Raw genomic sequence first — 22862 nt, 5'->3', positions numbered from 1 at the left:
CTCAGACATAACCGAACTGGCAGAGGAACCCAGGTGTGTGGGACCCGGGACTGAGATCTCTAAGCCTGCACGGTTTGGGACTGGACCTGTCAGTAGCTAAACAGTTACACCCTCCAACTGCCGTGTAACCCCAACAAAGGCTAGGATCCAAAGATTATCACAACAAGCTCCCGGGAGCGCGCGGCCGGTGGTGTCGGTATCCTTGTCAACACAAACTTAGTCACAAGCATTGATTCATTTGAATGCCTAACAACCCGAATCGGACGATTACACTTGAATAAATGTGGCTCACTACCGGCAGTTTCTATCTTTGTTGTCTACGCACCAACATCCAGTTATGGTGAAAAAGAAACTGAGAAATTCTACATGGAGCTGGAGAAATTCTATAAAGAAGATCACACCTTCTACAAGATCATTGTCGGTGATTTTAATGCCAAGATAGGACCAAGAAGATCAGTCGATGAACTCCACATCGGAACCCATGGCCTGGAATGGAACGAACAAGGTGACAGACTGTCTGAGTTCATCATGTCAACCAAAACCTTCCATGGTAACTCACAATTCCAAAAGGCTGAATCTAAACGTTGGACATGGGAGTCTCCCGATGGACGGTTCCACAATGAAATAGACCACATCATATTCAATCGGCGGTTTTGCCTAACCGATGTTGCTGTTGTCCCAAAATTCCAAACGGGATCAGACCACCGTCTTCTTCGTGCAAAATTCTACCTCACAGAACAAGGAGAAAAGAATGCAAGGTTTAAGAAGAAGACTCCCAGAACAACCACCAACTGGGAACTCTTTGGCTCTGTTGCAGCAACATGGGAAGATGCCGTCATTGACAACATTGATGAGGAATACGATCGAATGATTCAGCACCTCCATGATTGTGCAAGGAATGCCAAGAGAGAGATAACCACAAAAAACCGTCTTTCTTCGAACACTCTTGAACTTATTCGCCAACGTGGTGTGGCACGTGCCTCAGGCAACCACAAGCAAACGTCCGAACTGGCAAAACAGTGCAGAAAAGCCATCAAGGATGACCTCAAAAACAGGAGAGCAGCAGTACTGGTAGATGCAGCAGAAGCTGGGAAAAACATTCGTAATGCCCGCCTGTCCTTCACCTACTACAAAACCAAGATGACTGCCCTCCGACATCATGATGGATCTATCACATCTTCCAGAAGGGCAATGGAGAAGATTATTCATGAATTCTACTCAGATCTCTTTAATAGCCACATCCACTTGCCCACATACCACATACCACATGATGGATATGTCGTTCCCAATGTTCTCCCTTCCGAAATCCAACATGCCATCTCGTCGGTAAAGAAACAAAAAGCACCTGGCCCAGACAAGATCAGACCTGAACACCTGAAGAACTTACCATCAGTACTCATCAATACATTAGCTCGACTCTTCACACGCTACCTGTCTGAATGCAAGGTTCCATCCCAATGGAAAACCAGCAAGACTGTACTACTATACAAGAAAGGAGACATCCACGACATTGGCAACTATCGCCCAATCTGCCTATTGTCTGTCATCTACAAACTATTCACTCGAGTCATCCTGAATAGGATTAGCAGAACACTAGATGAAGGACAACCATGTGAACAAGCTGGATTCCGAAAAGGATTCAGTACCATCGACCATATCCACACAATAACCAAGCTCATTGAGGTATCTCGGGAGTTCAAGATGCCGCTCTGTCTAACGTTCATTGATTTAAAGAAGGCCTTTGATTCTGTTGAGACGGAAGCGGTCATGGAAGCCCTAGCCAATCAGGGCGTACAAATTCAATACATCAGGATCCTTCGTGAGCTCTATTGCGGATTCACTACCAAGATCTCACCATTCTACAAAGAAGTAATCATCCATATCAAGAGAGGGGTTCGGCAGGGTGATACCATTTCACCAAAACTCTTCAGTGCCACCCTCGAGAACATCATGCGACGACTAGAATGGGAAAACGTGGGAGTGAAGATAGATAGTCGGCAACTACACCACCTCCGCTTTGCTGATGACATCGTTCTAATAACACCAAACATCAGCCAAGCGGCACAAATGCTTGCGGACTTTGACCGTGAGTGTGGAAAGGTTGGACTACAGCTGAATCTTACGAAGACAATGTTTATGAGAAACAGCCTTGTTCCTGACGCTCCATTCGCTCTCAACGGAACCACCATCTCCGAATGCAACAGTTATATATACTTAGGTCGAGAAATCAACATGATGAATGACCTGGCACCTGAGTTACGCAGGAGGAAGAGAGCGGCTTGGAATGCCTTCAAGAGCATTGAAGAAATAACTAAAAGGACAAAGAACCTCCAACTACGAGCACATCTCTTTGATTCCACTATTCTTCCTGCATTAACATATGCCTCAGAGACCTGGACCCTACGAAAACAGGATGAGAACACTATTCGGGTCTCTCAAAGAGGAATCGAAAGAACTATGCTTGGAATATCACGATTCACTCAAATGAGAGATAGAATCCGGAGTTCTGATCTTCGTCAACGCTCAAGAATCAGAGACGCTGTCTCATTTGCCAAGACATCAAAAAATCAGATGGGCTGGACATGTAATGAGGTTTACAGACAACCGCTGGACTAGAGCCATTACTGATTGGATTCCACGAGACATCAAAAGATCACGTGGACGCCCACCTATAAGATGGTCAGACTTCTTCGTCAAGACCCTAAATGATCGGTTTGAGGCTCTACATGTTCCTAAAACGAACAGATACCATTGGGCTACGCTAGCACGCAACCGGGATGAATGGAGACGTTACTGGCACCCGCTCGAATAAATCGATGAATAACGGGGATTAAGTGATTAAGTGATTAAGAAATTTCATTGACCTACATGAAATGATTGCTTGCTAAACAGAACCACTAGATATCAAATTAGCAATGAAATAAAAGGATTAATAATGTTAAAGCTCATTACCAAGAAATTAAAATGGCAACCTATAGAATTTGAAACATATTTGTAGATATTTTATTTGCTAAAAATCTAGTTTCTTGATAAATAAAAACACTTAGAACTCAGCAACATAAAGATAAACACCCCAATTCACAAAGGGCAAAGATTCATCTATTTGAATAGATATTTCTCCAAAGATATGCAAATATGTTCATACAAAGATGCCTAACATCATTAGTTATTAGGAAAATGTATTCATTTTCAGAATACATTGAGATATCACTTCACACTCCTAAGATGGAAACAACAAAAAGAAAAAATGTGTGAATTGGTGAGAATGTAGATAAATTGTAATTACCATATGATCCAACAATTCCATCCTGTATTTAGGATGTTAAATAGTTACCAATTTCCAAGAGCGCTTATACTATTTTATGTTCCTATATGAATGTGTAAGTTTTCCAGTTTACAATCATGTTTCATATGCTCTTTTTGACAATGACTAAAAGACAGAAAATTCTGTGTCAATCAATATATGAATATGTTTGAAAGTTATGGTATCACCATACATTGGAATGTCTTTTGAAATTTAATTTTATTTTTATAAAGTTGTACACAATAGTTCATTACAGATAATATTCAAACATCAATCCCACCACCATGCACCTTTCCACCACCATAAGAGGAAAGTGTGTGAAGATTGTTGTATTTCATCCTGGAGCCATTTAAGCCCTTGTATAAGAGATTAGAAGCTTATATGTTAAACTCAAACAAATGTGTGCTACTTTTGTTACATCAGTGGGTTAGAGTGTAAGAGGTCCCTCCAGGACATTCTATGACACTCTCTTTCAAGCGCTTTATTTCATAGTCTCTGGATCTTGGCCGTTGATGAGATTATATGGCAGTATGTGGGTGTGACTGACAAGCTAGCTACTAGAAAACTGAGGAGCTGGGGGAAGGAGGCCTAGTCCCGTTCTGATGTCTTTCGCTATAAAAGCAATGAATACCAGTACGTGCTACAATGAAGATGAACATTAAGAACATGCAAGGATAAATCTAGACAAAGCATGTTGCATTCTACATGATTGCATCTAAGTGAAGACTCAGAATAGGTAACTCCTAGTAGAGAGAAAGAATTTTAGTGTTGAGGAAGGAGGAAATATGTAAAACAACTATTTGGTCATGGGCAGGGGGTTTCCCTTTAAGGGGACAAAATGTCCTAGAAATAGATAGAGGTGGTGATTTCACTAATTTGAGGATATGCTAAGTACCACTACTTGTGGCTCACTTTAGAAGGGTTTATTTTATGTTATGTAAATTTCACTGTAGCTGCATTTTTACCAAAGGAATGGAATATTGTCATGTTACAATATAAATGAACCTTGAAACATTATGCTAAGTGAAATAAGCCAGACACAGAAGGCCAGACACTGTTGCCATTTATAGGAAATATCCAGAATAGGCCAATGCATATGGTGTAGAAAACAGGTGAATGTTTGGAGAGAATGAGAAGACTCAGGACTTGGACTAACTGTGGTAATGACAAGTTCTTTTGATGTGGGAGAAATTTACAGTTGGACGGAACTCTTCAGCTACAAGATGACTAGTTAGTTATGAAAGGATGCAACTGAGGAACACTCAGATGTCAGAGGGGCATGGGGCACAGTGTATGGATACGGGTACAGAGTTTCCACACTGTGGGTGCCACTCTCCTGGAACCTCCAAGGTGTCCACCAACCTGGAGGCGATCCCATTCTCATCGTGTTTGAGGTTTTTTATATTTATTTATTTATTTATTTTTGCTTTTTGGGTCACACCTGAGATGCACAGGGCTTACTCCTGGCTCTGCACTCAGGAATTATTCCTAGTGGTGCTCAAGGATTCTGGGAATCGAAACCGGGCCGGACACGTGCAAGGCAAATGCCCTACCCGTTATGCTATGGCTCCAGCCCTGCGTTTGAGTTTTAATAGTGATTTTAGTACAGAGGCATGCTTCATAAAATTGCTCACACACACACACACACGTACACACATACACACACCATACACACACCGCCCCCACGAGCCCCTACTTTTTCATGAATCCTCAGTCTACCTGTAAAATGCTTTTGGTTTCTAGTTCACCTCTTATATCACCACCCACCTTTTTGGGGTTATTGTGATTCATACAGACCACCAGGCTATTACCTAGGTTTTTTTGTTTGTTTGTTTGTTTGTTTGGTTTGGTTTTGTTTTCAAACACTACAATGATTCTTGCCCTGCAGTGCAGAGTGGAGAGAGATCTTGCCGTAAAGCATATTCTCTCCTTTCTGACGTCTGTCAAGAAATCTGCCAAAATACTTTATGAGATTAAAAATTTTTTTTTCTAAACAAACAGATCCCACCCAGCCTATATTTCCAGAACTATCTCTTAGTTTTTCCCTTCAAGTTTTTTCATCTCTAGAATACAAGTCCCACCCAACTTCATTTTCTCCAGGATCTCAAGTGTTTTGTTTCCTGATATCTTCTGTGCACTTCTTCCCTCTCCTAAGATAACATCTGAATAGTTCTGGGGTTCCCTCGATAAAAAAATGTCGCACAACCTACACTCACACACACACACACACACACACACACACACACACACTCAGAAGACTCTCAGAACTTCATACAGTAGTGGATGAGAAAGCAAAACTTTGTGAAAAACTGATTCATGTTACCAAAGAGTATGAAGACCTAGAGGTGTCTTGAATGGTTGCCGACTCAGAGAGGAAAAAATTTGCATGGTTCTCCCATATGTATGGGGAAAAAAAGAAACATAGCAAGAGAACAACAAATGATCAGTCATCAAAATTAAAGATTGAGCTTATATGGATGGGGGGGGTGGACTTTGTGAGGCGCCCTTGGGACTCTGGTGGAGGGAAGCGGCCTCGCTGGTGGTAGAAGTGGTCCTGGAATGATGTACATATGAAAAGTGTGTTTATCAGTATCATAAATCTCAATACCTCAATAAAAATGGTTGTTTTTATTGGTTCTTATGGTTGTTTTTCGGTCACACCTGGAGATGCTCAGGCCCTATTCCTGGCTCTATGAAGAGAAGGGATCACTGGGGGGGGGGGGGGTGCTCAGGGGATCTATAGAGTGCGGGGTGGGGGGGGGATAGAACCTGGGTTGGACACCATGCAAGGCAAGTACCCTACCTACTGAACTGCCTCTCTGGGCCCTAAAAATTTTTTTAGGGGATTTTTTAAAGGTAACAAACGTGGGTGGGCTCCCCACATCATCAGCCCAGGCACTGAAGCCGGCAGGCAGTGGGTCTGCCAGTCACAGCCCCTGCAGGAGACCCCTCAGTGGTTTGTGCCGTGGGGGTCCAGGTAGAACCCTTGTGCGTTGTCACCCTTTGTCGTTGCCTGGTTACCAGGTCCTAGCTGTGGCCGCGACAGCAGCCAGGTGGCCTTGCGCCACGGAGGGGACCAGGACCGGGGGCTCTCTGTGTGGGGTCCGTCCTGGAGATGCTCCACGGAGTTGCTGCCCTGTCGGTTAAAGGCAGGAACCCAGATCTTCATCTTGACCGTTTCCTCGTGAGCTGCTGGGATGTGCAGCTCTTTTTGGACTTTTGTTGTTCTGTTGTTTGGGTAAGAGGATTGAAGCCGTCTTCCGTGAGAACAGAGAAGACTCTCAGAACTTCATACAGTAATGGATGAGAAAGCAAAACTTTGTGAAAAACTGATTCATGTTACCAAAGAGTATGAAGACCTAGAGGCATCTTGAATGGTTGCCGACTCAGAAAGAAAAAAAATTTGCATGGTTGAAGACCATCTCTGCAGAGCTGGAGAGGCCCACTCTAGGTAAAGACCTGGAGTCTTTAACACATTAAGAAATATTTTAAGCTTCTCACAAGGAGGAAAGGCTTTCTCTGAATGGCTTAGCACTTTCTTTGCATGTATTATCTTCTTATACCAACGTCAAAGGCACACAGTAATGTAAGATTTTTTTTTAATTCCCCAGTGAAGTTTTCCTCAAACCTTCAAATGGTATTTATAAAAGAATGGTGGGGCCTCAGATTGGAACACCGAGTGCATTCATGGATGCCCAAATGAGAGGTTGATCATGTGTTTTCTTCTCTTTACTATTCTTTCTTTGTTTCTTCCTTCTTAATTTCTTCCTTCCTTCCTTCCTTCCTTCCTTCCTTCCTTCCTTCCTTCTTTCTTTCTTTCTTTCTTTTTCTCTATCTTCCATCTTTTCTTTCCTTCCTTACATTCTTTCACTGATTTCATCCATACATCGAACTTGCTTTACTCTTTGCTCTGAACCCCAGAATGAACCTTACCTTATCATCCAATTCCAAGACTCAGAGAAGTCAGGAAATTGCCAAGAATTTCTGTGTAGCTCCCACCCAGACTAAGTTTATTCCTCACTGAGTGAGCTAAGGCATAACTTGAGAGAAGGATGTGGCAAGCGTGCCAGATAATTTCATTATTTTATTTCTTCTTTTATTCCAGGCTGTACTCTGCACTCAGTGATCACCTCTGGAAGACTTGAGGGACCAAAGAGAGTGTTGGAGATCAGACCTGAGTTGGCTGCATGAAGGCAAGTGCCCTGCCTGCTCTTCTATCTCCCTAATCTCCCCAGGTAGTCTTCGTGATCGTCACCAGAGTTCTCAGGGAAGGGGGTTAGCTGGTCAGACTCTCCTTATGTTTCACCATTATGTAATCATTCATGTTCTTATGCAGAAAGCATAGATTTATCTTTCAAAGCAGCCATAAGGAGGGCTGTCTATTATCCTAAAAGAGAGCAACCACTGTTCGTTTTCAAGCATACTGTTAATACTGTGATAGGAGCTGGGGAAACAAAAACTGTCCCGTATCTCAGACTGCTCATATGTTATGTGGGAGGTAGGAAAATCAATCAATACTTCTCTACCTCCTTGAGCACTTATCAGAACACTTCTTGTCTTCAGTTCAGTTGAACTCAAGTTAGTTACTCTATCTAGTACCACCAGTGGGAATGTAGAGATAAAATGTCTAGACTCGACTCTCAAGAAGTTCAGAGTCCGTGAGAGGAGGCAGACCCATCAATAAATATTAACAGTTAAGAGTAATAAGTCAACACTGTAACTATGTCAAAGATTCACAGGCAGAAAAAGGAATTTTTTCTTTTCCCACTATGTCAAAGATTCACAGGCAGAAAAAGGTTTTTTTTTCTTTTCCCACTTCTACATAGAGAAGAGAGAGAGAGAGAGAGAGAGGAGAGAGAGAGAGAGAGAGGCCATAATTATTGTAGAAATCTTTGTGGGAGAGTTTACTTCCAGTCTGGACTTTGAGGAGCATTTCAAGCAATTGGGTTGGGGTAAAAAGACAGGATGATAATCCTGAAGGTGAAGTGCTTGTGGTAGAGGTGAATGGAACAGCTGGGGAAAGCCACAGTGGGGGATTGTGAATGCCTTTGGGGGCCTTGAGATCAGAATTTATGCAGGTCAGCTACCTTCTGCTTACGGGGGGTAGAGACCATGAGTAGCAAGGCACTGGGGCAGAAGCACAGAGGACTAGTACGCTGAGCACAGGGAGCACTGGTGTTATGGAGGCATGGAATGGGTAGAGGGAGCAGTCAGAAATATGGATAGCAGGTAAGAGCCTTGGACAGGGCTAGGGTATTAGAGTAGTAATGGAGTAGCTAAGCCTAAAAAAGGTTTAGGAGAAAATGTGGAGGTATTAGTCACTGGTTGGATCTGTAGAAGATTAGGGGACAATATACAAAGAAGTCCAGATTTCTGCCTCAGGAAAACTGAGTGATGGTACTATTCGCTAAAGACTATAGAAGGAAGAGGGTCAGTATATGAAGAACAGAATTGATGCAAGGTCATTTAAATGGGAAGGAGATAAGAGGCATACTAGGGAGATTTTCAGAAGAGAGTGGGATATGTGTTGAGCAGAAGTAAAAACAGAACTGATATCAAAATATAAACACTTCCAGAGTTTATTTTTCTTAACTAAGGAGGGGTTGAAATCAAAGCAAAAATGATGGGAGAACTCAAGATGGGCCAATGGGCCCCTCACAGGAATGTCGTGTAAACTGACTATGGGGAAGACTTTTGAATGAGGACAAAATAGGATATGGTAGGGTTCTCAAAATCCAGAGGAGTATCTCAAAGAGAAAGCTTAACTAAGTGACTAAAAAAATAGCTGTATAAGGATGTTGCAATGAGGAAGTTGCTGGAAATCTTTGGGGGTGGGGAGTTTTGTTCCTCTGCACTATTGTGAATGTGAGATTAGTTAAAGGGTTTGGTCTGAAGAAGTGGAAAGACGGCAGAAATTATTCCATTATCTTAAGAAATGGTGACTCTGGGCTGGAGCGATTGCACAGCGGGTAAGGCGTTTGCCTTGCATGCGGCCGACCCGTGTTCAATTCCCAGCATCCCATATGGTCCCCCGAGCACCGCAAGGAGTAATACCTGAGTGCATGAACCAGGAGTAACCCCTGTGCATCGCCAGGTGTGACCCAAAAAGAAAGGAACAACAACAAAAGAAGAAATGGTGACTCTGAAGGCCTGGAGAGATATTGGAAGTAGCTAGAAGGGGCTACTGAGTTTGGGGAAGGGTTTTAGAGTCTTCAGCATTGTATCAAGGGGAAGGCCTTGGTTGAAAAGAAAGCTGAAGAATAAAAATAGCCCCTCCCCAGGTTAAAGGGGTAGTTCTAGAGCCTTGCGACTTTGCTTTCAATAAAAGGAAGAGCACAATTCCTCTGAAATTGCAAAAACAGAAGTCAATGTAAAAAAGGAGTGTGTGTGTGTGTCTGTGTGTGTCTTTCTGCAAATATTGGATACATAAGTTTGATTAACTTGTATAAAGCTATGCAAAAACAATGTAGCAAAATGACCCAATATAGATTTTCCCAGTGGTGGATAAATGCAGGTTTTCCATTATTAGGAAAATAATAATGTCTGCTTGATCTTTACTGAAGTCTAGACAATAGGGAATAGATTTAAATTGCAGCAAAGGGTCTAAAGAGAAGAACATTTTCTTTATCTTTAATTTATATTTTAATAGTTTAGGTTGCATGCTTGCATTAGTGTAAACGTTTGTGATATTGATTGACAACGTTCCTGCCTGCCACCACCATGGAAGTGTTCAATATGGTCCACAGTGTCCTTTGTTACTTTTAATCCATCTCTCTTCCCCCGCCTCTGCAGGCTGTGCTTGTTTATCTGAGTTTTGTAATCCAAGGCCAAGGGTTTGTCATTGTTCTGATGATTTCACTCTGTCTGTGGTGCAGAGAGAGACTCGGCAAGAAAATAGAGAGTATCAAATAACAGAAGAATGTTTTATGAGCAGGCTCATAAAAAAGGACAAGGAACAAACTGTCTTGGTGCTCCTTAGAAATAAATAAACCATAGGTGGTTTGGATTCACTCCTAGGAGGATGTTTTGTATGTTCTTTTCATCTTTGAGATCAATGCCACAGTTTGATGTTAAGCGAAGAGACTAGTAGCACACTCCAAATAATGGAGAAAATACCTAGACTTTACTTTTCTCTGCTTTAATTTTTCTCTTACTCCCTTCTATAATGGTACACTAGGAGTCACGGTGTGAGCATAATGTGGACATTAAAGTGAAATAAGTCCTAAGTAATTATTAATTGTGTCATAGGCCCATTAAAAAAAAAAGATTTATCTAGCCCCAATCCTCTATCCAGCCTTGTTGGTTATCTCTAGCTTGATTAAAGGGAATGATACTCATTTGTAAATGCATTTGGCAAACTTACCCTGCTATTGTTTCCATTATTTTGCAAATTACAGACATTGAGATGAAGGCTCTGTAATTTCCTAGCGTTCCCTTTATTCCTGCTTGGAAAACTGGTATTGCCCTGGCATACTTCCACTTTGCTGTTATTTCATTTGAATACAGCAAATTCTTTATTATGATTAACAAAGACTTCTGCTCCATTCCTCTTTGAATATCAGTCTGCTCATGGAGATGAGTTGATTTTGAGTCCCGCTGTCTCCTTGAATATCTCTGCCTCACTGATCTCAAAGATGTTCAAGACAACAGACACCCAAGTATTCCTAAATGACATGTTTTTTTGTGTGTTCTCCCTTTTGAATTTGTTATATGTTTAGTAATTTTACCATCGTCTGGAACTTTTTTTCCCTCTTCTTTCAATTGTCTGATTCTAAATGTCTCCTTCACTCATTACTTAAAAGCCTGAAAATATGCAAGCAGTTGGCTTTGATAATCTTGCTATTTTAAAGCTTTGTCTTTTAATATTTTAGTTTCTCCTTTCTTTTATAGATACGTCTTTCAAGGTTTTACCATATTTTGTAAGCAGTCTTGGTACCACACACTTTAGGGGAATTTTTGAATGTATAGATAATTTTATTTATTTTTTTAAATATGCATTTCTACTACATTAATCATTCCACAGAAGCCATTTTCCTCTAAAATCAGACACTCTTTCCTTATGATTGTAAGACTACCCAGTCTAATACTCACGTAGCATTTCTCACACTTAACAGAGGACTAATTTAATATTTGCCTCCAAAAGTCAGTCACATTTAGAGGAAATTAGATGAGAGCGCTCCTTAGACCAGTGTTTCTTGACTTTTTTCTGACTGTGGCCACCTTATGACCTTTTTCCTCCCTGTGGCTCTCTATCATCATATTAACCTCCTAGTCTTATGCTGGGCCCCTTCATTTATGTGATTTTCTTCTGTGGACCCCTTGGAATATCCTGAGGCCTACAGGTAACCATATTAGCCCAGAATGAAAAACGCTGTTCTAGACCATGGGGCTTGGCTGAAACATTCTGGAACTAAAACCAGTATGTGACTAACGTGGGACCCCATCTGTCAAGTTCTTTCACCCTCTTTCCTCATCTCCTCTTATTTTTTTCCCCTTCTCATGTCCATAATATTAGCATCTTTGGGTACTCCTTATGTCTTTAACTCAAGTTGATCTAAATCTGAGAAAAATGTGTTGAGGGGAGGTTGGTCATCCTTCATATTGTATATGGAGCATTGTGGAAAATGAGGCTAATGTAGTATCAACAATAAGAGACAAAATGTTTTATCTTTTTTGAAAGTTTAGCATATGTCAGGCATTGTTCCAACTAATATCTATGTGTTCTATCTCAGTTAATTTTCTCAACAAGTGTGTGCGTGTGTGCTTGTGTGTGTGTGTGTGTGTGTGCGTGTGTGCTTGTGTGTGTGTGTGTGTGTGTGATTGTGTGTGTGTGAAGAGAAAATGGGGGAGATGTTTACTTAAAAGTAAATAGCAAAAGAATAAAAGCTCAAGAATGGGGAATGGGATCTAATTTTCTATAATTTTCTGAGGCAAGTAATAACAAAATTGTGCTCTCTTGATTTCTGTATTTTTAATTGAATTATTATGAGATATAGTTACAAATCTTTCCTGACTGAGTTTCAGTCATACAATGATCGAATACCCATCCTTCCACTAGCGTACATTTTCCACCCCCAGTGTCCCCAGTTTCCCTCCTGAATTGTGGCTTCTTTAGTTCAGAGAAGTTGAGGGACATACTTAAGGCTCCAGATTCAGCTAGGTGCTAATTGAAGGTACAGAATTTGAACCTCGGATGCCTGACTGCAGAGTTGTTCTATGTTGTGTGGAAGAGACCCTTAATGAAGTTTAAGTATTGTGTAAAGATGTTATTCAGACATTATTTATTTATTTTGGGTTTTTGGGTCACGCTCTGTGATGCTCAGAATTACTCCTGTCTCTGCACTCAGGAATTACTCCTTTTGATGTCCAGGGGCTGGAGCAATAGCACAGCGGGTAGGGCGTTTGCCTTGCAAGTGGCCAACATGGTCGACCCGAGTTCGATTCCTCCGCCCCTCTTGAAGAGCCCAGCAAGCTACCGAGAGTATCTCGCCCGCACGGCAGAGCCTGGCAAGCTCCTCGTGACGTATTCGATATGCCAAACACAGTAACAACCGTCACAATGGAGACGTTACTGGGCCCACTCCAGCAAATCGATGAACAATGGGAGGACAGTGACAGTGACAGTGACCTTTATGTAAGATCACTCAATGAATAGGAAGTGGGAGGGCCTCCACACTCGGACTAGCTGCCTGCTTCTTTGCAGGGCTCCCTCTGCAGGGTGTATTTTGGTGAAGGTGCTGGATTTATTTTCCCTGTTGTACTACGTATTCTAATAAGGTCACACGGAGAACAGTAACTCATTGGAACTTGATGGGACTTGGATGCCAGTGTGCCCACCCACATCTCATCCCAGAGCTGTTGAAGCTCAGTAGACACTCTTGCTTCTCTGAAGTGCTCTAGGAGGGGAGCACATTGTACAGAGATCTGCAACAACATAGGAAACGGGGGGAGGAAGACACATGTCAGGCTTAACTCAGTGCAATTTGTGTTCTGATGATCTGATGTCTATGGTTATTGTTTGACCATTATTCCCAAAGTATTCATAAAACAACAATTTCAACGTCTCCTTCACCTTTTCCTTCTCCTCTTTCTTCTTTTCCTTCTCCTCCTCCTTTTCCTCCTCCATCTCTTCCTCCTCCTCCTCCTCCTCCTCCTCCTTTTCCTCTTCCTCCTTCTAGCTTTTTTTTACTGACTGCCTTTAAATCTCAGGTTAGAGTGTATGGGGCCTGGTTCAGGTGCCAAGCCATGTGACATGCCATTTTTGTGTTCAGAAGCATCCTCTCATCCACTGACTAAGATATAGGCTCACTTCCTGGTAGATCTCCTTGAACTGGGATCTTCTTCTCCTTATATGACTAATCCCTGCTGCCATTTCCACCAAGGACCACCATGGTGATTTTCTAAGCATGTCCTCCACACTCAATCTCCCTCGTAGACTCAAGGGTAGAACTGTTTCTTGATTTGTTTGTTTACTTGCTTTCACCCTCTCCTCCCAGTATCCTTTTCCTTAGACCGAGTAGCTGTGATGGAGTTACGATTACCTCTACTTAGGGAAATCGGGACATCAGAGCTTCCTCTTTCTTGAAACCAGTGGCCTGGTTGGAACAACGAATAGTTTAGTCTGGGACGTTGAGTCATGTGTATATGACACATAGATGAAATGGGTGGGGGGCAGCTAGTCACCCCGGGTAAAAATGTAACCACGAAGTTCTTGTTGCATTCTAACTTCAGGGTCAGTCAGTTGAAAGAAAAGGTGTTGGGTAGAGGAAGAGCTTTATTCGGCAAAAAGCCAAGAGATTGCAGCATGGCAGACTTATGGTTTGAAGAGCCATCTTGTCTGCAAGGTTACAAGAAGCAGTTTGTATAGTGAAAGAGAACAGGGAAGTGCAATTTAAGGAAGGGTGGGTTGTAGTCTCCTGGGCACCAGAATGGTTAATGCGTTCTTTCATGGGCTTGGCCTCTGAGGCACATTCTACCTTATTTTCAAATGTAAGCCAAAGATTTCTGAGTAAAGGCTGTGTTCTTACTGCAGGTAATTTTTTTTGGAGGGAGGGGGGACAAAAAAGGAACAACTTTCCCTGCTCAGGAAAGCTGCTGTTTTTTAACTTTGGGTCTTAGCCCTGCATTTCTTTGGGGCTGATTTTAGAAATGCCAGCTGTTACAGGATACCTCCTATTGCCGGTCCTGACCCTCATTCTGCCCGTATCCTGTGCAGTTTTCAAGTCTTTCAGTGGTTTCCTGAGTTTTTGACATCTTCAATAAGTGATGTTCTATGTAGTATAGCTAAGATTCTTTCCCACTGCACACTGTTAAGAAGCGAGGTTGAAATTTTACAATGTGAATTTTACAATTTTACAATGAGAATATAGCAAAGAATATCTGTGACTTTTATTTTCATCTCTCTCTCTCTCTCTCCCTCCCTCTCTCTCTATCTCTCTCTCTCTCTCTCTCTCTTTACTGAAAGCCTCAAGGATTCACCTTACTGCACAGGCCTGTCACCATGTTATCATATGAACATGTCCTCTTAGAACTGAGAGGTCTGAGTTCTTTTGACATCTTATATCACAGCCCATATAGCTTCTTGCTTTCTTCAACTGTCTCCAACAAGCCTTCATTCCTCCCCCTCCTCTTCCTCCTCTTCTTCTTTCTTTTTCGGACCATCCCTGGCAATGTTCAGGGCTTACCCTCTGCACTGTGCTCAGACATTTCTCCATGTGGGCTTAGGGTTCATATGTGGTGCTGGGGATTGAACCTCAGTTGGTGTTGTGCACAGTAAGTATCTTACCTGTTGTATTATTTCTCTAGTCTATCCCAGTTTTTTTCTCTTTTCTTTTTTTATAGAGGTCACTTCAGTGATGCTAAGCCTAGGCATACAAGCCTGATTTAGAACTTGGGCCAGCACTGTGATTCTCAGGACCCAGGGCTCTAGGGGCACCAGGGCTGCATCCAATTGATGCTGGTGTATTTGTGTGTGTGTGTGTGGGGGGGGCATTCCACAGGTTGAACTCAGGACTTTGCATGCATTAAGATATGTTCTCTCTGAGACACAGTCCCCAAACCATCATTGTCCTCCCTTTCATTGATTTTCTCCAGCGGGCCCAGTAACATTGTGAGACTTGTTACTGTGTTTGGCATATCGAATACATCACAGGTAGCTTGCCAGGCTTTGCCGTGCAGGCGAGATACTCTGGGTAGCTTGCCAGGCTCCCTGAGAGGGGCGGAGGAATCGAACCCGGCTCGGCCATGTTGGCTGCATGCAAGGCAAACACTTTACCTGCTGTGCTATCGCTCCAGCTCTCACCCAAACCATATATGTATATATTTTATTTAGGCTGGGCTGGAGCGATAACACAGCAGGTTTTTCAATTTATGATACTTCAATATAATGTCAGTCATACAATATTCCATGACCACACCACCACCAGAATATCATCATCCCTCCACCAATATCTCAAGGTACCCTCCCACTCCTCCCAGCTCATCTCCTTGGAAAACCCAATTTTGTAGGTTCACACCTTGAAATTATGTATTTTAAATTACAGAATATTTTAGAATTAAAGGCTCTTATGAGCAGTAGTTGATAGATGAAAGAATAGATGTTTTGCTGACTTTGAAAATGTTTCTAAACCAATTCATACTCCCTTTTCTCAAGAATATTTACAATTGTTGATGAATGTGAATAGGTGGAACATTTTGCTAAGTATAAAAATATCCTGAGATTTGATGCAAGGGAGATAGCTCAAGAGGTAGAGCACAAAACTAACATGCATGAAGCTTCCATTCGAGTTCCAAGTATTGACCATTACGCCCACACCATTGGGAGCTTTCCCAGATCCATACACTCTGCTAATGAGGCCCTGATAAAAATTTTAAGGAGTTTTGGGTGTGTCTCAGTGGTTGGGCACTAAGAGTACTTGTGTTGTGTGTATGAGATCCTGGGCTTAGTCTTTGTTAACACACACACAAGACAAAAGTAGAAAAAGAAAAGAAAAACGACTATCTTTACCCATTTCTGCCATAATCTCACTATGTTGTTTTGGACAAGTTGCCTAACCTTTTTGGGGATTACATTTTTTTAATTTGGAAAATAAAAGCATTACATAAGCTTTCCTAAAAGTCCCTTTCATGACTGATTTGGGCATCCCCATCAGTATTTGCATTTTACTAGAAAATTCCAGAAAATTTCAAAAGTGAGTTGATTCAAAATTGGTACGAGTTGGGAATCAACTTCTTAAACCATCTAGAAGGAGATCTATCTGGGGGTTTGACTGGGTTGGGGTGGGAGAGAGGGGGAAAGGCAAAGTGAGGAGAGGGATGTCAACTATTCCTGCCTATGCTTCCTGGGATTGCTGTTCCACAGTCTCTACCTTGACTCTGCAGGGCAAGTATGGTGGAACCCACCACCACAACATCAGGACAAGAATAGACTCCCCTGTTGCTTCTGTACTTGGTCTAAACACAAGACACTTTCCTGATGCTTGTGAACCATTATCAATTGTTCAACTTGCAGCTACGGCAACTCTCATCCTTAGATTCAAAGTGCAGAAAATAAGGATCCATTTTTTTTTCTTCTCGGGTGAACAAAAATCCCTGCTTGCTACCGGATGCAGAACAGGGTGGTTTTTCTCTGTCTTTGTATTTCATTTTCTTTCTGGATGAGATATAATTGAATTGTTATCCTACTTGCCAGGAGTGCTATGATGAAGCTAGGATAATGATCTCCCCAACAGATAAATATTTGTAAGTGCTTCAAAAGCACTGGCATTGTTTTCAGCAATTGTATGATATACATTTTTATCTTCACCTGGTTACTGTGAGTGCCCGTGACTCTCCCAAAGTCACACAGACAATGAGACAGAGCTGGGCTAGAAACCTGCACTCATCATTCTCAGAGTTGTTTCTGCAGAAAGGAACCTTCACAGGGAGGAGATTTTCCTGAGAGTGGGAAAATCACCCCAGGAATCGGAACAGACATCAATTTGTCTGCTAGCACCTGTTTATCTCCATTCAGTTAGAATCAGGCCTGCCTAAAAGCAGGAAGTCGAAGACACGAGGGCGTATTCGCCACAGTGTTTGCAGTTCATAAGTTAGAAATTAGCAATCAGCCCTCTTTCACGTAGGACACTAGAATAAACACTGGCACCGGCTCTGCAATTCGGTAAGGCACAGAAAACAGGAAGCAAGCGCCTTCTCCTTGTGACTTCAGCCTGGGGAGGGCTGGCATCTGCCCACGTGAGGGCTAGATTTTCTTGTCAATATGGTATTTACTATCCTAGTCACATGAGCTGAGCGAGGAGGATGAGTCACAGTTAACTGACTGCTAAATTCGGAAAATGTAATCCATTTGTTTCTTTCCAATTAGATCCCTCCAAAGCCCGTTAGAGCTTTTTTTTTTTTTAACCTCAGCAATCATAGTCGCAACCTAAAATGTATTTTCGGGCTCACCTGTCTGTCTGTTATAAGTAAATTCATGACCATCTTCTAATATTCTTTTTATGGGCGAGGGCAGGACTTTGAGTATATAAATGCCCGCTCACAAATGCCAAACCTGGAGAGGCCTTTGCTGGATGCGTCTGTCCCTCCCTCCTTACTTTGCAGACTTCAAAACCTGGGATATCATATGACATGATTTCTATTTCTAGTCAACAACAATGGAGCCCTTAAACAGTAAAAAAAAATCACAGCAGCATCTCTGCAGGGAATCTAGCGTGTCCCTCAGAGTGACTTCATTTTCTATAGAAAACAGAGCCCCGGGAGCGAGACGGTGACTCAGGTGGCTGTCCGCATGCCTGGGGTACACAAGCCCCTCAGTCCTTCCCATGGGAGCCCAGGGCTCCCTCAAGCACTGACAGGTGTCGCCATGGTCAGACTTGTACTATCGGGCCACAACTCTGAGATGACCCTGCCCCTCCACCCACCACTGTTGGGTATGACACTTCTTAACCAAGAACACCCCCAAGTTTTTCCATTACTGACTTTTCTCCCTAGGCTCGCTGGTGTCCCTGAAAATCAGTGTCATAAGGACACTGTGATGTAGAAATGTGTCATGGCCAAAACCATCAGCGAAACCAATTTACAGCAGATACACACATGGTAGGGCCAGAGGGATAGCACAGTGAGTAGGGCATTGGCCTTGCACTTGGCCGATGCAGGTTCGATTCCTCTGCCCCTCTTCGAGAGCCCGGCAAGCTACCGAGAGTATCCCATCCCCACGGTAGAACCTGGCAAGCTCTCCATGGCGTATTCAATATGCCAAAAACAGTAACAACAACTCTCACAATGGAGACGTTACTGGTGCCCGCTCAAGCAACTTGATGAACAAAGGGAGGACAGGGCTACAGTGCTATAGTGCTACACACATAGTGCCGGCCCCACTGACCCTCAGTAACGAAGCCAGGGATCAAGTCCCAGGCGGGCACTTTTCTGTAGAAAGAATTTTTTTTTAAATCTTTTCTTTTTGGAAAGTGCAGTTTAATTCTCCCATCCCACCCATTGGCTTCATTTCCTTGTAAAATTCACTGCCTTGCACCAGAGCCTGATTTCTTGCTTCACCCATATTTAGAAATGAGGTCAGAGAGGCCTGGCTGTGTTCAAGCAGAGGTGAGGTGATCTGTTCTGAGCCTTATTTACAGGGAATCCTGCTGTACTTTGGGTGCCTGGTGGCACTTCTCCCGCAGTGTGGATGAGCGTTTTCTCTGGCTCTGCACAAAATAGACACATGCCTCATATATATATATATATATATATATATATATATATATATATATGATGTATTTGGGAGGGTGACACCCGGCAGTGCACAGAGGTTACTCCTGACTCATGCACTCAGGAGTTACGCCTGGCATTGCTCCAGGGACCACATGGGATGTTGGGAATCAAACCTGGGTCGGCCGCGTGCAAGGCAAACGCACTACCCGCTGTGCTATTGCTCCAGCCCCCTGTGCCTGCAATATTTTGTGCTGGAAAGGGGCTATCTCTTGAAATCTTCATCTATCCCTGAGATACTCACTATGGTCTCAATAATTTATATTTATGCTGGGTTCTCAGTTGGATTCACTACATGTTTGTTTTGCTTTAACATTCACATGGACTCATTTTTTTACCCAGGAATACTGCTTTAGGAAGGTCAGGAGGCTGGAGGATAATGACTTGTAGCGTTTGTAGCTGACTTAGAGGCCTTGTGGAAGGTTCTACAGAATCTGAGAAAGAACGTGGTATCTTTGGGGTTTGCCCGCTGTGCTGCTGTTCTGTCAGTGTGGTGGGTAGACTTATTTGTGGCTCTGTTATGTTACCAGCTTCTTTCCCAGACACTCATTCATCTTATTCACAAACTTCTTCTGCCTCTTTTCTATCTACTCAATTTAAGTTTAATTGGAATTGGTTTCCTGGACAGTATAGGAGGCAAATTTGGGAGAATGGAAAAGACTTGACTAGAGAAATGGAAAGGCTAATGGAGTGAGAGCTTGGTCTCACAGTGGCAATATGATTTACATAATTAAGAAAAGGGATGGGATTGAAGAGGAGTGGAAGAGAAAAACCTAAAGGGCTCTGTTAGATGGGGACTTTGAATTTCTGTGTTAAAAACCTGGGGTGTGAGGAAACAGGGGCTTTGGAGAAGCTTAACTAGAATCTCTGAAGGTGATTAAAATTATTTCAATTTGCCAGTTGGCAGCTGGAGCAGTCTTCTTTAAATATAAAGATGAGTCCACAGGAAATCAGCTTCCATTTGGCTTTCCCAAATAAAGGTATGAAGAAATACCATCTAGAATCAATCGTACCTTTGTCTAAGAAAGAAATCATGAAAAGATTGTTGACTGAAATAAAGATTGATGAAGAGCCAGTAGCCCTAAGAAAAAAAAACTTTCCTATGAGTCACTGGAAAGTTGTGTGATTTACATGGAAATGATCAGAGTTTGCTTTGTTTCACATTAGCAGTGCTTTTCTCTAGAGTTGTATCCCACGGAATTCTATTTCTGCGAATTTTATTGTTATTTTCAGAGAAAATAACCTCCCTCTACACAAACAAACAAAATCCTCAAACCACGAATTAATAATTCATCCATAATTGAGAAAGAGGGAATATCCTGGGAAGTTTGAAAGCTAAGAGACTTCATCAGAAACCTCCAAACTCAGTGATTTAGAAAAAAAATTTACCTTCCTGTGGCATTCATTCAATTTGAGTACTTCCTCTTGCCCTTCACAGGGAAATTTCACTTCTCCTTATAAGCAAGTTAAGAATTTCATTTAATCAGGGTAGGGTGTTATTACAGCAGGTAGGGAGTTTGGCTTGTACTCAGTCATCCTGTGTTCAATCCCTGGCATCCCATATGGTCCCCCATGCACCACCAGGAGTAATTCTTGAGTGCAGATCCAGGAGTAACCACTGAGCATCACTGGGTGAGACCCAAAAAGAAAAAAAATTCATTTAATCCATTTACATGATTGGAGTTACAAAGGATACTACACAAGTTGAAGTATCCAACTTTTTCTTTCTTGTTTTCAAAAACAGATGTTTTCTGATCTAAGAAAATAAATCTTAGAAAAATAACCTTCTAATTATAGCTTTCAATCTTTCAAAATGTTACAATGAGGTCATCTGAGTCCCTGTTCTGGTGAAATCATCTCTGGTCTAAGATTATTTCTAGCTCTTGTCTCATCCATTGTGTGATCAAAGGGATTGCTATAGTGGACTCCCTAGAAACCAGAGGTAGAGCCAGAAATGACAAACAGACCCTATTGGACTCCCTACCAAGCCCTGCATGTTAGAAAGCTCATTAGAATTTTCCAACAGCAACCAAATATTGTTTGCATTGGAGGTAAAATGTCTTAAAACTTACCTGTAAAAAAAAAACCTCACATGCTTCCATATTCTTCTTAGGTTTTCACATTTTTCCAAAATAATTATTTTTTAAATTTAAGGTACAGTGACTTACAATTTTTCCTGATAGAGCTTCACCCATGCAATGTTTCGACACTAATCCCTGCACCGGTGAGACAGTGTTTCTAGTTTTCTTCCTACCACCCAGCCTAATTCCTTGGCAGTCACATTTTTAAGTTTAGTGATTATAGTTTGGGTCTCCTGCTTGCTGTGTTGGCTCTGCAGTTTAGATACATGCATATACTTCACCTCTACAACACTGATGTGCACGGGGCTCTTAGATCCTACCGTATTTCCTCCCACCTACCACCTCTTACTCCCCCCTCCCTTTCCTCCTTATTTTTATAACACAAGATTCAGGTTTTTCTAGGTATCTCCCTCTTGATACCTTGCATTCCTTTGTCCTGTATATATTCTGTATATGTACTCTGTATATATTCCCTTATCCAATATATTTTGTATATTGCAGATACGTGAGATTCATTTGGTGTTTGTCTACTTCTTCTGACTTTGCTTAACATGATTTCCTCCAGTTTAATCCAAATTACACAATTTCATCATTATTTGTAACTGCATAGTATTCCAATATGTATATATACCACATCTTTATTATCCACTCTCATCTGTCACTTGGATTTATTCTATAGCCTAGCTATTGAACTAAGAGATGCAATGAATAATGTTCATTTGTCCTTCAGTATGAATGTTTTTTGTGGTTTGGGAATACCAAGAAGTGGAATTGCTGGGTCGTATGGCTACACTATTCATACATTTTTGAAAAATCGCCATGCTGTTTTCCATAGAGGTTGAACCAGATAACAGTCCTATCAGTGATGGATGGATTACTGTGAACATAGATTGTTTCAGTTTTTCTTTTATTGAAATGCGCCCTCTTTACTGGTGTGAGATTTTATATCATTGTTGTTTTGATTTGGATTTCCTTAGTAAGTGATGATAAGAACTTTTTCCATGAACCCATCAGCCAATGTCTTCTTCAGAGAAGTAGCTGTTCATTTTCTCTTCCATTTTTAATAGTATGAAAAATTTATTCTTGTTCTTTGTCAGTATTTGAATATCTTGGATATTGAAACTTTATTTGTGCATGCCCATATTCTCTCCTATTCAGTTGTGTTATTTTTTTAGCCTGAGTTTCTTTTGTGATGAAGAAACTCTTGAACTTGATATAGTCCCATTTTACAATTTTTGTCTCTGTTACTTTTGTCAGTGGCATAATATCATTGAAAACACCTTTGAGGTCCAAATCTTGGAGTGTCCTGCTTCTGTTTGCTTCAGTGTACCTTATGAATTCCAGTCTGATCTCAAGATCTTTAGTAAACTTTAAACTGATGTAAGGTATGAAATACAAACAGCTTCTGTTCTTTTTAAACATGTGATTATCTAATTTTCCCAAGACCATTTATTGAAAAGGCTATTTTTCTTCCATTTCATTTACTGATCTCCTTTGCCATTGATCTATGGGTTTGTTTTTGGGTACTTGATTCTAACCCATTGGCAGGAAAGTCTGTATTTTAGTACCATATTTTTTTATTATAGTTTTTAACGTAGCCTCAGAGCAATAATGAGATACCTTGTAATTTCTTTTTTCTCAGTATAGCTTTGGCTCTTTTTATGATTCTATACAAACTTTATTATTGACAATTCTAAGTTTTTGAAGAATGC

Source organism: Sorex fumeus, unplaced genomic scaffold (assembly GCF_029834395.1).
Source record: "Sorex fumeus unplaced genomic scaffold, SorFum_2.1 ptg000002l, whole genome shotgun sequence".
NCBI classification, from domain to species: Eukaryota; Metazoa; Chordata; class Mammalia; order Eulipotyphla; family Soricidae; genus Sorex; species Sorex fumeus.
The sequence above is the reverse complement of the archived record's forward strand: the minus strand, read 5'-3'. Positions refer to the sequence as shown.